Source organism: Podarcis tiliguerta (assembly GCF_965153285.1).
Source record: "Podarcis tiliguerta genome assembly, chromosome: 2".
NCBI lineage: Eukaryota > Metazoa > Chordata > Lepidosauria > Squamata > Lacertidae > Podarcis > Podarcis tiliguerta.
Window position 1 is genome coordinate 15,893,577 of NC_139535.1, and position 17,571 is coordinate 15,911,147.

Below are 17,571 nucleotides of genomic sequence, written 5' to 3' on the forward strand. Positions count from 1 at the left end.
GCTATTGGCTCAGTGCGCTTTCTTTACATCAGAGAATTCTGACCCAAAAAAAATGGAAATGGGAGCCACCTGCTCTGGGCACTAGGGATGGGGAAAAAATTCAGTTGCCATTTAAAGGGGAACTTACTTAATTCACACTTTCAGAAACAATGCACATGCCGAAACACACCCACCCTTTGAAATTCACGCTTCTTCAGATTTTGGAATGCAGTCCCCCAGTCCAGTAACGTATACAAAAAATGCATATATTAGGGCAAAGTATGCATAAAATTGCATATATTAGTGAAAATAATATACCAAAATTGCATTTCATTACAGAAAATCTCTTTGCAAAAACAAAAACTAAAGTATATTAGACAAAAGTGCATACAAAAATGTGCCTATCAGGAGAAATGTGCATGGATGAATTTTCACAAAAAACTTTTTGAAAAAGGAAACACAAACTAATGTAGGAATGTGGAGAATCAATTGTAGAGCTGGAAGGGATCACGAAGGGCATCTAGTCCAACCCACTGCAGTGCAGAAAACTAATTGTGCAATGCAGGGCTCAAACCCACAACCCTGAATCATATTGAGAGAGTCTCGTGCTCTACCAACTGAGCTATCCCACAGGCCCTGAAAAACAGATAGAACCCAGAATTTCCAGTGTCACTCATCTCTACAAAGATGTATAATGGGCATTCAGATTTCCTCTGCCCTTAATATACGCCCCCCCCCCCAGTCCTTTCAATGGGGCACACACAGGGGCAGCCCAAGTCATTTCAGGGCCTAAGGTGAAAGACGTGATAACACCATTTTCCTTCTTCATACAGAAGTCAACCAGACTGGCGTTGGACTTTTACTTCATTATGAGTATTAGGATAGCACAGTGGTGGCAAACCTATGGCATGCGTGCCAGAGGGGGCACTCAGAGCCCTCCCTGTGGGCACGCGTGCCATCGCCCCAGCACAGAAGGCGAGGGCAGCGCGTCGAGTCCTCAGCTCAGCTTGTGTCTGAGTAGAGGTGCCTTGGATGAGGCGTCGGTGTGGGTGTGTGTACAAAATAGAGCCACAACCTCCAGAGTGATTTTCCCTTGGGGAGCCTCCACTGTGGGTGGGGAGGGTGCAGCGCTTTGCATGCGCTCAGAAGCGCACTGCCACATTGGTGGGCCGCCGAGAGTTCTGAGCAGCCGCCTTCCTCCTCCTCCTCCTCCTGCTGCTGCTGCTGCTGCTGCAAGGTTAAGGCTTTACACACCTTCTGGTTGGAGACAATGGGAGAGGATTCAGAAGTGGAGCGGAGGCTTTGCGCTCCCCATCGGAGCTGCCCGATCCCGCTCCTACTTGTGTGCAAGTAGGAGAAGGGCGGAGATCTCAGCTGGGAAGCACGAAGCCTCCATTTCTGAGAGATCCCCACCCTGCTCCTGCTTGCTCGCAAGTAGGAGAGGGAGCGGGCAGCTCAGCTGAGGAGTGCCTGGCTGCCTTCAGGTGGTGCAGAGGCTCTCAGATGCTGCCTCCACCTTCCCCAACCCCAGCCTGACTGCCTTCATGAGGTTGCTGGGGATCTGATGCGGAGGTGGGGGCTCCTTTAAACTTCTCCTTTGAGGAGAGTGCAGCCGCGAACCCCTCAATGGAAAGTGTGACGGAGCCTGCAGCTCCCCAGCTGAGCAGCCCCGATCCAGCTCCTGTTCCCGTGCAAGCAGCAATGCTGCCTAGCAGAGCAGCCAGATCCCACTCCTACTTGCCTGTAAGCAGGAGCAGGCTGGGGGGAGGGGTGACATCCCTTGCCTGCTCGCTTGCCGCCCAGGCCCAGCCTTCCCTCACTCAGTGCCTCCGGAGCAGGAGGGGGGGTGTTGCTGTTCCGCTTCTGAAAAAAGTTCGAAAACCAGAACACTCATTTTCGGGTTCCAAGTAGTTCGAGAACTAAGCTGTTCAAAAACCAAGGTACCACTCTATTGCTCCACTCTTTCTTCACATGGATGCGCCAACCTCCCCTTCTAAACTAAAACCTCAGTATTCAGGTTAAATTGCCGTGTTGGCACTTTGAGATAAATAAGTGGGTTTTGGGTTGCAGTTTGGGCACTCGGTCTCTAAAAGGTTCGCCATCTCTGTGATAGCATCTCACATGTGGGGGCCGAAGGGTAGATATAGAAGGGAGCCAGTGTGGTGTAGTGGTTAAGAGCGGTGGACTCGTAATCTGGTGAACCAGGTTCGCGTCTCCGCTCCTTCACATGCAGCTGCTGGGTGACCTTGGGCTAGTCACACTTCTCTGAAGTCTCTCAGCCCCACTCACCTCACAGAGTGTTTGTTGTGGGGGAGGAAGGGAAAGGAGATTGTTAGCCGCTTTGAGACTCCTTAGGGTACTGATAAAGCAGGATATCAAATCCAAACTCTTCTTCTGCTTCTCTTATAGCTGTGCTATGTCTCACACAGGGATGTGGGTGGCGCTGTGGGTTAAAGCCTCAGCGCCTAGGACTTGCCGATCGCATGGTCAGCGGTTCGAATCCCCGCGGCGGGGTGCGCTCCCGTCGCTCGGTCCCAGCGTCTGCCAACCTAGCAGTTCGAAAGCACCCCCGGGTGCAAGTAGATAAATAGGGACTGCTTACCAGCGGGAAGGTAAACGGCGTTCCGTGTGCTGCGCTGGCTCTCCAGATGCAGCTTGTCACGCTGGCCACTGGCTCCCGGCCTATAGAGTGAGATGAGCGCACAACCCTAGAGTCTGGCAAGACTGGCCCGAACGGGCAGGGGTACCTTTACCTTTACCTTATGTCTCACACAGAGCTCTATTCTCCTACATAAAGGTATGGCCAGTAAGAACATCTGGTGGCTTCCACCACAGCCCCTCAGGACCAGCCGCCTGAGGCAGTTGCCTCATTCTGCCTAACAGTAGGGCCGACCTTGAGCACACGTTCCTTTGCCTGTGCGAATTGCTCTACACAGCTAACATGAATAGAAAATTCTTGTGTGCATAAGCAACTCTGGCTGGAAGTGGCAGTTACTCCACTAGTAGGTACAAGAAGCTCACTTTCTGGTTAGATTCCTTCTGTGCCGAAAGGAGTCATTATCCAATGCCCTCAAGGTGGGGGGGAACCCTTTTCCTTCATTCAGAGGGAAATATGCAAATACTTCCTCTTGCATGTTTCTTCCAACTGCCAGTGACTGGTTCTTTCTGTTATTTTATCATGCTTACGCATCTAGGCAACATGTTTTCTAATTAGACTGGAAAACTACAAGCAAATGGATCTCTTATCTTAAACAACAGAGGGCTTATAAACCCTTTTCCCTAAGGAGCAGCTGCTAGCAATTGACCCATGCTGGTTTACAGGACATTTGCCTGATTATAAATGATAGAATATCATCATTTGCTAATCAATCTGGAATGGGTTTGGTCCACCTCCACTCACTGGGTTTGCAAGCCCAGATTCTGAGCCACTAAACCCGCCATGTTAACTGGTAGTAGTAGTAGTAGTAATAATAATAATAATAATAATAATAATAATAATAATAATAATTTATTTATACTCCACCCATCTGGCTGAGTTTCCCTCGCCACTCTGGGAGGCTTCCAACAGAAGATTAAAAATACATTAAAACATCAGACATTAAAAACTTCCCTTTTGATAATTACTACCTTTCATGCGTGCATCCATAAATATTCAGGCCAGGAAGAATGGACTGTTTGGATGGTTGCAAGGGCTGGGCAGATGTTTTATTATGGCTGTGCAAACATGCAGAGAAGATTGCATTAGAGCAAACAATAGATATTTCTAATGCAAATATTTTATTTGGAGTTTCTTTTATTATGCTAGAAGCAGTCAGAATTGTCTTCCTGCTTGTAACCAAGTGGGTGGCATACTACAGAAAATAGTTCTTGATAGACAGAAGAGTTGGGTAGGTAGGTAGAGAGAGACAGATAACGTATACATGTATCATATAAACAAATAGACATAACTGCACTTCAGGTAGAAATGCAACATTACAGGATAGTTCGATTGAACGGTGGCTGGAATTTGCTCTGCAATTCACCAAAGCTGAATTGTATCTTCAATGACAGGGTGAGTTATCTTCTTTTTCCGGTTGTCACTCAACTTCCAAGAGCTATTCAGGAAAGATTTACAACAGGAGCCAGTCTGGACTTGGAATACTCATTGCTGACACCACATGTGTGTGGTAAATAGAAGGTATGGTTCTATATCAGCCGCAGGAGAACCCTGGAGAACCTGACTGTGTAAAAATTAATACTCATCAGAGGGTTGTTTAGGAGGTTTCCCTGAATCATCCCACTCTGGCAGTGGTGGCCAAGGCGCAACAGGCATCAGAGGAGATGGTAGAAAAGGATCATCAGGCAGCGGTGGCTTAGGAGGACTGGATGGTCCAGGGAACGGTTGTCGTTTGTTAGGGCCTAAAGGTGTTGGTGGTTGTGGGGACCTTGGGCGTCCAGGATCAGGAGATTCAGGGGGGCCTTCTGGCCACGGCTTCCCAGGCACCAAAGGCCCCAGTGGTTGAGGACCTTCAGGCTTGGGTGGTCCCACAGGCCAAGGCTTCTCTGGAACGGGAACCAATGGATTGTCGGGTTTCGGCACAGGAGGGACTCCTCTTGATCCGGAAGGGCCAGGCCCTGGGTGACCTGAAGACATGTTGAGGCACCACAGGAGGGTGCAGAGCTAGAGAATCCAGGAGGGGAGAAGGTGAAGATCTTTTACAACATCTGAGAGTATAAAATGCACTGATAGAGTCTAGCACAAAGCAGTCATAAACGTAAGAGTTTAAACAAGAGTTTGTAGTACCATGTACTTTCCAAACAGACTGAACTCAAACCAATGCCTAATTTCCAATATGCAAAGACTCAAACCTATCAGGGAGACCTTGAATCCCCTTCCCGGGGGGATTAAATCAAGTTGATGAACTATGCCAAAATGGCGAAACTAACTGGGAAGCTCAGGAACCAAGGAGACAATAACTTTTAAAAAGTGTGGGGAAAGTTTATAATTTATATACAAGATCATTGTAAGCAGGTTAAAACATGGGCAGGATTTTAAACACACTTGTAATGTAACAGAATGTATGGATAATTTAGAAAGACTAAAAATTGGAGAAGTATTGATATGCAGTGGAAAACAGTATCATGGAAGGGATGGGAGGAAGTCAAGAGATTCAGAGTAATCTCGATATTTGGATTCGGAATTGATTTTGTTATATGCATACATCCTTGAAAATGAAACAAAAATTTATTTCCAAAAAGAAAAAGGAAGCCCTTTAATCCCACATTTTTGCAAGTAGCCAGTTATCCAAACAGCCATCTTACGCTCAGAAATGACCTCCCTGCAGTTAAACTGTACATGCTAACAAATTTCACTAGAAGTCACTGCAAGCCAATACGTTTGCAGGGGGGAAATGAACTCTCTCCATCACTGTTAGAAACATTAATCGCTAAGATAAAACGTAGCCATGTATTTATTTCTTGTTACACTCCTCATTATATTAATAACATAATATATTCTTAAGAGTCTTTATCCTTGCTATTATTATATTTTAAAAAATCTAAAAGCCATAAAAACTGCAAATATAACTGCTCAGAGCAGTTCCACTGAATCATTTATATTATAGAAATTTAAATACCTTTACTGTCAAACACACTACAGTACCCCCAAGCCCACTCTGATACCTGTGATAATGGCTATACCTAAAGGCTGAGAGATTTTGTCTTTGGCTCCCTCAGGAAAGCAGTAGTCACTCTTCTGGGAAGCTCACGGCTTTGGTGCTTTGAGGGCTCTGCCTGGCTTATAAACCCTCAAGGACCAGATAAACCAGAGCTGTGGGAGTTTCTCAAGTAGCTCCATCTCCACCCACAGTGGAAGCAACTTTCCAGGCATCCTAGCAAAGTCCACTGGGGGAGGGGGTGGCAGGAAATGTGTGTCAGCGTATCGGGGAGTCACTCAGATCTGTACAGGGCATAGGATGCTGAGTCAGAGAAAAACCAGGTGAGCCAGGGCAGTAATAGCCACTGGGAAGAGGTCTGTCAACAGGACACGGCTAGTGATAAGCAGTTAGACTAAGATGCTCAGACAGGAGTCCCTGGAAACTTACTAGTAGAGAAGCTCTTTGATTTGCATTCTTATTATATGGGCATATAGTGCCTTCAATGTTTTTTGGTGTTTAATGGTGAAGAAGAAGAGGAGGAGGAGGAGGAGGAGGAGGAGGAGGAGGAGGAGGAGGAGGAGAGACCATAAGTTTTTTTATTAGGCATTTCATGTCAAGATATGCCAAAAGAGGAGGAGAAACTTTTTATGTATGCTTCAATCCCGGCTAAGATAATGCGGAAGAGTGATGGAATAATGATGGAAAAGATAGAAAAGTAATGAAATACAAAGACCAATGGCAAGAAAAGCTGATGGAATATGCTGAAATGGCGAAGCTACCTGAAAGACTCAGAGACAAAGACAACAGAGACTTTTTAAAAGACTGGGAACCATTTATGATGTATCTAAAGAGGCAATGTAAAGAAATGAACTCACTAGCAGGGTTTGAATTACAATTAATAAAATAAATATAGAAATTACATAGATGATGTTAAAATGAGAAGAGAATAACAATATTGATATAAAGAATTGAAAATAAAGATATAATATAGGAAGCAGGGGAAGGTAATATGTTAAAAAAAAAACCAGAAAGGGAAGTTGGGGGGGTTGGGGTTGGAGAATTGTATTTCTTTTTTGTTATTTGATATGTATAATGTAAAAATTGTAAAACTCAATAAAAACAGAAGAAGAAGAAGAAGAAGAAGAAGAAGAAGAAGAAGAAGAAGAAGAAGAAGAAGAAGAAGTACTGTAGGTTCTCTCCCCAAGGAGCTTACAGTTAAGAGCTGCCCCTGAACCAAAACAGAACTGGAAGTAGATCTGAAATTTCCAGAGAAACTAAATTGATAAGATTAGTGAAGAGGTGAAATATTGGGGGGAGGGAGGGGAAGAAGAAGAAAAGGAGGAGGAGGAGTTTGGATTTGATATCCCGCTTTATCACTACCCGGAGGAGTCTCAAAGCGGCTAACAATCTCCTTTCTCTTCCTCCCCCACAACAAACACTCTGTGAGGTGAGTGGGGCTGAGAGACTTCAGAGAAGTGTGACTGGCCCAAGGTCACCCAGCAGCTGCATGTGGAGGAGCGGGGAAGCAAACCCGGTTCACCAGATTACGAGTCCACCGCTCTTAACCACTACACCACACTGGCTTGATGTGTCTCAAAAGTGGCAAGTGTCAGATTTTCAATTTAGAAGCAAATGTTAAAGTTCCGCCCCTGTAAGCCGTCCTTAGAAATGTCGAGGGGTCGTAGAAGGATTTTGCTAAGAGACTGATGAGATCATGTCATCGTCATGTCCAAATCACTTTTTGTGTGTGTGCTGGTGCGCAACACCGGGCGTAAGGCTGGCTCCAGTTTAAACTAGTGAGGCAGTGGAAGGAGAAAACCCTGGTGATCCTTGCTGATTCATGCATGGTGTATTATGGCTCAGAATGGGGTTGCCCTGGCCAAACGCCTGCCAAGATGAGCTCTGCAACACCTTATGAGACAAACTAGATTGTGGGTATTTGCATGGCAAATTTGTCGGCTTTGCTGTCAACATCATGCAGTTGACTAAGCAGATTGCTCCCAAAGTCCACACTATTATGTCTCAGTCTCTTAATCCAAAGCAAATTTACCCAACGGGACTCATGTCTAATTAAGCGTGCTTAGGTTGCATTGCATGGCCGCTTTTATACTTAAGGTTTACATTTTCATTTATATTAATGTCTGATGATTGCAATGAGGATTACAAAGCGAAGAAAATGTGTTTGTAATGCAAGTGGGCATCCCAGCCAATGCAGTTTTTTATCTTCGACTTACAGAGCAATTGAAGCAAGAATGACTTTAAGCCTCACAAGTGAAAAACTCCCAAAGAGGACACAGGAGCTTTGGGGCAGAGGTTTGTAACTCTTGCTAATGAGATACATTTCCCTTGCCCCTGAATGTCTGAAGAGTGTGAAGAAAACAGGGCCGGGCCAAGTTACCATACGACTTTTAGAAGACATCTGAAGGCAGCCCTGTATAGGGAAGTTTTTAATGTTTAATGTTTTGTTATGGTTTTTATATATGCTGGAAGACGCCCATAGAGGCTGGGGCAATCCAGTCAGATGAGCAGGGTGCAAATAATAAAGCGGTTGTTGCTGTTGTTATGCAGCTTGAGGTGAAGGAGTTTACTTATGCCACATTTATGTACTGCTTGATTATCACAAAAATCTAAAAGCAGTTCCCAAAAAGAACAAACCAATAAGATTATCAGTTAAAAGAACAGTTAAAAACAACAACATTCAAAAACAATTAATGATAAACACATACAAACACATGGCAGCTACCACATGCTCAGATAGGTTTGCCTAGACTAAATTGCTTTTAGCTGGTGTGGAAATAATAATAATAATAATAATAATAATAATAATAATAATAATAATAATAATAATAATAATAATTTTATTATTTATACCCCACCCATCTGGCTGGGTTTCCCCAGCCACTCTGAGTGGCTTAACAGTACAGTGGTACCTCAAGTTACATACGCTTCAGGTTACATATTCTTCAGGTTACAGACTCCATTAACCCAGAAATATTGCTTCAGGTTAAGAACTTTGCTTCAGGATGAGAACAGAAATTGTGCTCCGGTGGCACGGCAGCAGCAGGAGGCCCCATTAGCTAAAGTGGTGCTTCAGGTTAAGAACAGTTTCAGGTTAAGTACGGACCTCCGGAACGAATTAAGTACTTAACCCGAGGTACCACTGTGTATATAAAACATAATGCCTGAAATCAATAGGCAGGGAGTTCCACTTCCTCTCTGTGCTCTCTATCTGCGTGGGTGCTGCCATTCTCTAGCAGACACTATGCTGGCCCTCAGACCTCTCACCAAGTCTAAAATAATCAAAAAGAGGATCAAGAAGTTCATCTGCCATCAGTCGGATCACTATGATTCAGCGTAACTGGCAGAAGCTCGCAGGTATTGACAACAGAGTCTGCAGAAGGTTCCAGGGCCAAATCTTGAGGCCTGACAATGGGCATGGCAGTAATAAGAAGACAAAGCACATGTTGCCTTCAGGATTCAGAAAAGTCTTTGTCCACAGTGTCAAAGAACCGGAGGTGCCGATGATGAGTGACTAGTCCTACGGTGCAGAGATTTCTCACAACGTTTCGTCCAAGAATTGGAAAGTCCTTGTTGAAAGAGCAGCTCAGCTTGCTATCAAAATTACCCAGCCAACTGCCAGACTTCACAGTGAGGAGAATGAATAAAAAGTTGCTCTTGTACAACTGTATTTAATGAAATGTCAAAAAGTTTTTTAAAAAATAGGGAGTTCCCAAGTATGGGTGCTGCAACACTAAAAATAAATAAATCCATATTTAATAAGGATAAAATGGTCTGTCTCTCGCTGGTTCCACATGCAGAAACCAACTGGAGTGGACTCCTGTCAGTTTGCATTTCTTAGTACAGAAAGTATTGATCAGATGTATAGAGATTTTTCCTATTCAGCTTTTTGTGCTCTATAGCTCCTTACTCCTCCTTACGACTAGCTGAAAGAGAATCTATCAGGCATAATAAGCAAATATATAACATTGTGTTATGTATTGAAGTTCTCACCCTGGCCACCAGGGGGGATTGTGTATATAGTTTTCACTTAGGTCCACATCAGTTAATTTAGGCGGGAAACCCTGAGCTGCTGTTATTACAATGTTGACAGCCGGCTGCCTATAAAAGCAGGCCGGCTGAGCTGTTTGCTGTTCACTTCAGTTCCAGCTTACTTATAAAGAACTACTTGGATAAATCTCTGTGTCGTCTGCTATGTTCACCCACTACTTCATAGTTTGCGCATAATTCGCATAAAACGCCTTGTCACAGGCAACTGAAAATGTGGGGAAGAGCAAGTCTTTGTGTTGTGTATGCATCATCACCTCTGCTTATAGCCTCAAATAAGATATGGTTCACATATTTTCAGGCTTTCCTGGGAAAACCGCAAATGCTCTTTTGCTTTCTGAATTCTCACATTCTTGGGCTCACCCCCAAGGATTCCTAGACTGGTTGCCAGATGTTCTCCAGACTTTGACTTGATGACAACAATGCAGGCTGTGAGATCCCTGATCCGTAAGATCACTGAAGGCGGCGAACCAAAGCTAACAATGAATCATCTGATTATTTGGGTTCTGACTGTTGATCGTGCTGCAAGAAAAGATCGGAGGAAGGTTTTCATTTGCTTAGTGATGTCAGCGATTAGGCTACCGGTTTCATTATGACTGTTGAATGTACACTTTTTGCCAATGCTCAAAACTGTACATGCGCTTTCCTTTCCTACGCTCAGTTCAAGGCACTGCTTACTTTTATTTCATTGATTTGTAAATTCATGTATAAGCAAGGCTTTTTTTTTAGCCGGAACTTGCCAGAACCCTACCCCACCCCCAAAAAAGCTTCCATGCAGGAGATTAAACATTGGATGAGGGCAAAGTTTCAATAGGATGATCAGATGTAAGGCTGGGCAGGGGGTTTGTTTTGTTTTGTTTTTGTCTCTTTAAACGTGCAGGTGGATTTCCTGGGATCTCCTCCCTCTCACCTCAGCCTCCCAGGAACTTTTAGAGTTTCCTTATTCCAAATGTAGATTGCCTAGGCCTCCCTGTGTTTACAGATACAGAGGCCTAGGTGGGCCAATTCACTTACCTCTGGCTGGTCGCCATGGAGATGCTTCAGCTACCATGTTGGGTTGCCATGGAGCTCTGCATCCTGGGAACCAGCTGGTAATGCTACCAATTGTAGAATGCTTAGACAGATCTGGAGATGGGGACGGGATTCAAGCCCAGGCTGAGCTACTAGCACAGCAGGGGATGAAGCTAGCCAGCATAATAAGGTAAAGGTACCCCTGCCCGTACGGGCCAGTCGTGTCCGACTCTAGGGTTATGCGCCCATCTCACTTAAGAGGCCGGGGGCCAGCGCTGTCTGGAGACACTTCCGGGTCACGTGGCCAGCGTGACAAAGCCGCATCTGGCGAGCCAGCGCAGCACACGGAACGCTGTTTACCTTCCCGCTGGTAAGCAGTCCCTATTTATCTACTTGCACCCGGAGGAGCTTTCGAACTGCTAGGTTGGCAGGCGCTGGGACCGAGCAACGGGAGCGCACCCCGCCGCGGGGATTCGAACCGCCGACCTTTCGATCGGCAAGTCCTAGGCGCTGAGGTTTTACCCACAGTGCCACCTGCGTCCAGCCAGCATAATAGGGTGTAGTTAAATTTGCCTTCTGAAGTTCCTTTATTAGTGATCTATTTGTAAACACAGCTTTTTGCTATCTTGCCCTCCTCTAAAATCTTGTACAGTGGACGCTCGGGTTGCGAACGTGATCTGTGTGGGAGGCACATTCGCAACCCACAGCGTTCGCAACCCATGACCCGCGATTCAGCACTTCTGCGCATGCTCAAAGTGTGATTTAGCGCTTCTGTGCATGCGCAAGCACCGAAACCCAGAAGTAAGAAATTCCGGTACTTCCGGGTTTGGCGCAGTGCACATCCCAAAATCGTGCAACCCGAAGCGTCTGTAACCCGAGGTATGACTGTACTGTGGTTTCGTTTTCAGAAAAGAAGAAATGGCTCACTTGATAGAGTTAATGGTCCATTTGTTGCTGTTGCTGACGGTTCTAATGGTTTTTCCCCCCCAGATTGTAATTATGAAGAAATGATCCCCAGCACTATACTTTGATGATATACTGGCTACTCCTTGCACCACCTAGAAGAGCTGATCTCATGGGTGCACATGAGAAAATAGAGTGTAACTTAAAAATAAATAAATCAGCCCTAATTTTGAAATGCAATGCAATGAAATTTCATAACTCTTGGAATATCAGATGTGGATAACTGAGCATCAAATATTTGCAGAATATCCAGAGACTATTTGCAAATACTAGGAATGACCATTGTTTGTGTGCAACCTGGTTAACATAGTGAATTTGGCTGATTCATGACAGATTGCTCAAATTCCTCCTGAATTGGACTGCATCATTAACAAGCGTTCCCAGCGTTTGTGTAGCTCCATTGCCTTGTTTCCCCCCTAAAAGTTCAACACACAACCTCCCCCATCTCCCCTTCTTTCCAGAGAAATGAAAGCAAGCCCACGGGAGAAATTCCCAGATTTGAAGAGGGGATAGGATGGGGAGATCTTTTATTTCAACATGCAGCTTTTGATGCAGCTTAGGTCCAGGCTATTTTGGAATTTGAGTGACAACTAAGAAAAGAAGATAACTTGAGCGCACAAAATGTGTTCTTATGAGACACTCAACTTTGATAGTGCTGGGCATCACCTGTTCCAAGTATTGGGAATTGTACAAGAAGCTCCCCATAAAATATTTTAACATGAACTGCATTTTCTCTGCTCTAATGCAATCTCCACAATTTATGAATATGATCGTTTGTGCATATATTTCCAGCTTCAAAGCACCAAACCCTCTTTGACTCTAAAACCTGAATTTGCTGTCATGCACGGTGCACCTACAAAATAGTGACAACAACCACCATAATTTCACACAAGAGAAAAGTCTGATTTGCTTCTGCAACCAAGAGGGAAATGGTTATATTTGTGAGTGTCTACTGCCCTCTAGTGGAGAGTATCATATTTACTGGTTGTATGTCTCTCCATTGCCACCTCCTGGAGAAAATAAAACAGAGACTAGACTTGTTTTTAAGGCAGTTCAAGGGCAAGGCGCATTGATATGAATGTGTGAACAGCATTATTATACCCATGTGCAGATGGGAAGGGGGATGTTAAAAGACAGGAACATAGGGAGCAGCCTTACAGTCAGCGAAACCATTGTTCAGCTATAAATGGGCCCCAGTATTGTCTAGGTCATTTTAGGAATGGAAAGCTCTGCAAATCTTGGTTCCCTCCATTTCTCATTTTTCCAATCTTAAAATCAGTTCCTCACATTTGAGTAGTATTTATTTATTTATTTATTTATTTATTTAAAAAATATCCTCTTGAGAACTCATTAGCATTTTAGTGCAATCTTCTCCCAATGCACATAGCTTTGTATGCAGTTTTGACTAATATATACATTTTTGCCACCATTTTCCCCTTATACGATGCATTTGTTAAGTTGTGGGTGAACATATCAGATGATACAGCTATTCTTCAAACAGCTCTTGTTTATTCACAGGCCAGAACAGAACTGAACTGAAGGGTTAAGCCAGCCTGCTTATATAGCGCTCCACTACAACGCAACAGTAACCACTTTCTGTAACTGAACGTCACTTTCAAACCCTTATTTGCATATGTGGACCTGAGTGAAAACTATCTACAGTATTCCCCTGCTGGCCCAGGGTGAGAACTTCAGTACATAACAGCATCTATTTAAGTCGTTTTCACTTATATATTCCTTTTTACGCACAGTTTCCCCTGATACGTGTATTCTTGTAAACATCGGCTGGTTGGAGAACTACATTGCAAAATGCAGCTAAGTGCGAATTCTGAAGGACAAGCTGTGTTTCAATTTGCATACTGTTTCCAAATGTGTGGATTTGATAGCATCTGCTTAAAATATGTGCTGAATTGAATCCCCCCCATCCCTAGTCATTGGTCTTTCACGGATGGCCCAGTGAGACCCACAACTGGGGTGGGTCATAACAGCTGCACTACGACCACACAGATATATGGTAAAAAAAATTAAACGATATGGGTCCCTGCATGCATGTTTGGGTTACAAGTTAGTCCGCAGTCTAAAAAGATTGAAAATTGTTGGTCTGGGGGAAGCTGTGGCCTTCCTGATGTTGTTGGACTCTAACTATACCTGATAATATGCTGGCTGGAGTTCATGGGAGTTTGTCTGTTAATCAGAATAGTATCTGAAGTAGTGTGCATGCACATGAAAGCTCATACCTAAAACTACTCAGTGATTTCTAAGGTACTACATTATAATTTTTAAACTCTTTTGGAAGAAGGATTCTTTTAAAGACTTTCTTAGATCATATAACTTTTGAAGACTTGATTCTTTTAAGGGAGTTTTAAAGTTTTTAAGAAGAGTCTTTTTAACTATCTTCGAAAAGAATTGCTTTAATTTATTTCGACTACGGCAGACCAACATGGCTACCTACTCGAATCGGAAACTGGTTAACAACAACAACAACAACAACAACAACAACAACAATAATTTATTATTTATACCGCGCCCATCTGGCTGGGTTTCCCCAGCCACTCTGGGCGGCTCCGAACAGAATATCAAAAACACGAAAAAACATCAAACATTAAAAACTTCCCTAAACAGGGCTGCCTTCAGACGTCTTCTAAAAGTCGGATGGTTGTTTATTTCCTTGACATCTGAGGGGAGGGCATTCCACAGGGCGGGTGCCACCACCAAGAAGGCCCTCTGCCTGGTTCCCTGTAACTTCACTTCTGGCAGTGAGGCAACTGCCAGAAGGCCCTCGGAGCTGGACCTCAGTGACCTGGCTGAGGTTGGTGTGGTGGTGTGGCGTTTGCCTCCTAGGATGGGTCTTAAGGAAAGTGTTAAATGAGTGTGCGATGTGATTGGCCGGTGAGAATGCAAGGGGAGGAGTAAAAGTTAGAGTGGGAGATTTTGAAAGTCAGTTGAGAGTTGAGGTTTGGGGAATTGGAGAAGGAAGAGGGAGGAATAGGCAGTGGGTTGGTAGAGTTGTATTGTGAGAGAGTGAGAGGAATTGTTAGGTGGAGTCAGACAGATAGTTGAGAATAATCAGCTTGAAGTTGTTAGGAACTAAGATTAAGAAACTGCCAAGAAAAATTAACTGAAACCATAAGCTTGTTCCTGCAATTTAAAAATAAACTTGATTATTTGTGTTATGTACTGAGTTGAATAGGATCCAAACTGCAGCAGTCTGATTGGTCCTAGAACAATAGGATCCAAATTGCAGCAGTCTGATTGGTCCTAGAACAATGCAGCAGTATGATTGGTTGGCAGGAACCACCCAATCATGCTCCAGATATAAGTGAATCCACAACCTGATTGGCTTACAGTAGAATTCCGGAATTAGCCAATCATGTGCAGCCCATTGTGTAAATAATGTATATAAAGCAGATACCTTGAGGGGACATTCATTCATTCCTCCTCACCACTATGAGCTGAATAAAGAGCATGAAATCACTTTGCGACTCTGAGTATATTTCAATTTGTTTATGTTAACAACTGACTGGACTCCGTGTGTCCCCGTGAGATACAGGGTGATGGCAGCAGAAAAAGCAATCGCAGTGATGGCACAGGGTCAATAGACCGTCAAACGTCCAGGGGCCCTGTTGTGATTGCCACAGGTGGTTCCCCATTTTGCTCCACTGTGTCACCCCATCATCTTTTCTCTTCAGGTCTTCTTGGCGAGTTTGCCACAGACACCTGGCTGGCTACTGTGAGAACAGAATGCTGGACTAGATGAGCCATTAGCCTGATCCGGAATATTAGTGATTTCACTCAGTGTTTCAGCTCAGTGATTCCACTCAGTGAGTGTCCGAATCTGGCTGTGCTCTGATGTCCATCCATCCTACTTTCGTCACCAGTATTAAATAGTGGGTGGACATATCACACGACGCAGAGATGTCTCCAAGTAGTTCTTTATAAGTAAGCTGGAACTGAACTGAGCTGAACAGCTCAGCCGGCTTGCTTTTATAGGCAGCCAGCTGTCAACATTGTAACAACAACAGCTCAGGGTTTCCCGCCTAAATTAATTTAAGTGGACCTGAGTGAAAACTATATACACAATACCCCCTGGTGGCCAGGGTGAGAACTTCAATATATAACACGGCGGGGTTCATTTTATGTTCTCAGAGTGTCTGGAACATGACAGGGATTAATGTGTACAGATCCAATTCCACATGTAGCTTACCATGGGAGTGCAATTATTTGGTAGCACCAGGCCCCACCACTCTAGAGGTACCTACAGGCCAAGGGAATAAGGATGAGGAACTCCCAAGAAACACTTAGCCAGCAATGTAATGCTGCCAATTCCAAGATGGCTGCCCTTCTTATGCAAAGATCTACTCCGAGTGATTCTCTTCTGAGTGAAGGCTGCTCTCCTATGACCACAACACATTTCCCTCACACATCAGCTGAGCGAGATCTAACTGCTCAGCCTCATTCCCTTGCCTCAGAGAGCATCAGTACAGTGGTACTGAAACTGTTCTTAACCTAAAGCACCACTTCAGCTAATGGGGCCTCCTGCTGCTGCCACGCCGCCGAAGCACAATTTCTGTTCTCATCCTGAAGCAAAGTTCTTAACCCGAGGTACTATTTCTGGGTTAGCGGAGTCTGTAACCTGAAGCGTATGTAACCTGAAGCGTATGTAACCCGAGGTACCACTGTACAGGCTTTTGCCTAGCAAGCAGAGGGCTAAAAGGGCAACACTGAGAAAATACAACAGCATGAGTTGCAGTGGTAACTGGTACCCATTAGGACCAGTATAGTGAAAGGCAGGGAGCCCCCCACCTTTTATCATATGCGGTGAACCTGTAAGGCAATAAAAACATATTGGGAGATGATATATAATGAGCTTTTTAAAATGTTCTAAATAACTTTTGTTAAGAAACCAGAAGCCTTTTTTATTAGGAATTTTAGGTGCTGAGGTACCAAGGGAGTACAAAAGACTATTCATGTATGCGACGATGGCCAGGATGCTCTTAGCCCAAAGATGGAAGGAAGACGCAACACCTACAAGAGGAGATTTGACAGCAAAATTGATGGACTATGCTGAGATGGCCAAAATGACTGGAAAAATCAGGAATCAGGACGATAAAAACTGTAAAAAGGACTGGGGATAATCTGTAATATATTTGACAGAGCACTGCAAACAGTGAAAAACACTGGCAGGATTGAAATAACATTTGCAATGTGAAAAGGACTATAGGAGAAAATAGTTTTATAGATAAATGGAGGATAACATGATATGCAGTGAAAATGGTTATTAGCAGACTCCGTGAAAAGGGAGGATGGAAGTCCGAGAATTCGGAGAATTATATATCTTTTGATTTTATTTTTTTCTGTGAATGTAAAACCAAATTGTAAAACTGAAATATACTCGGAGTCAAGAGTAGATTTCATGCTCTTTATTCAGCTCATAGTGGTGAGGTGGAATGAAAGTTCCCCCCAGAATGTCTGCTTTATATACATTATGGTATTTACACAGTGGGCCCCACGTGATTGGCTAATTCCGGGATTCACCTGTAGGCCAATCAGGTTGTGGATTCACTTCCAGCTGGATTGGGTGGCTCCTGTGGACCAATCAGACTGCTGCATTCTGGACCCTATTGTTCTAGGACCAATCAGACTGCTGCCTTTTGGATCCTATTCAACTCAGTACATAACAAAAACCAATAAAAATTATTAGAAAGAAAGAAAGAAAGAAAGAAAGAAAGAAAGAAAGAAAGACAGGGAGCTCCCAGTAGGGGGAGCCAGAGCCAAGGACAGGCAGAGTTTGATCCCCATCTTCTTCCCTGCAGAATTCTGCAATGGCACCACTGAGACTTAAGGAGGATAAGGAAGCAGATAGGCCATGCCAGGAAGGCAGGCCAGTGGGACATAGCTGAAGGCAGGCAGAGGTTGA

General features: G+C 44.2%; 1 long non-coding RNA gene and 1 pseudogene across 2 annotated transcripts in view; one reads left to right on the top strand and one right to left on the bottom strand.

Annotated features, from left to right (window-relative positions):
• Positions 1-9,825, top strand: part of LOC310670949 (large ribosomal subunit protein eL32-like) — an 83,086-nt pseudogene extending 73,261 nt beyond the window's left edge. Inside the window, exon 2 of the transcript XR_014515471.1 lies at positions 8,619-9,825. The product of XR_014515471.1 is annotated as a large ribosomal subunit protein eL32-like (transcript). The remainder of the gene's footprint in view (positions 1-8,618) is intronic.
• LOC310671080 lies at positions 3,665-10,079 on the bottom strand. The gene is made up of 2 exons (XR_014507757.1): positions 9,938-10,079; positions 3,665-4,639 (listed from the first exon to the last, which is right to left on the bottom strand). It is a non-coding gene; the product is annotated as an uncharacterized lncRNA (long non-coding RNA).
• Between the last annotated feature and the right edge of the window lie 7,492 nt (positions 10,080-17,571).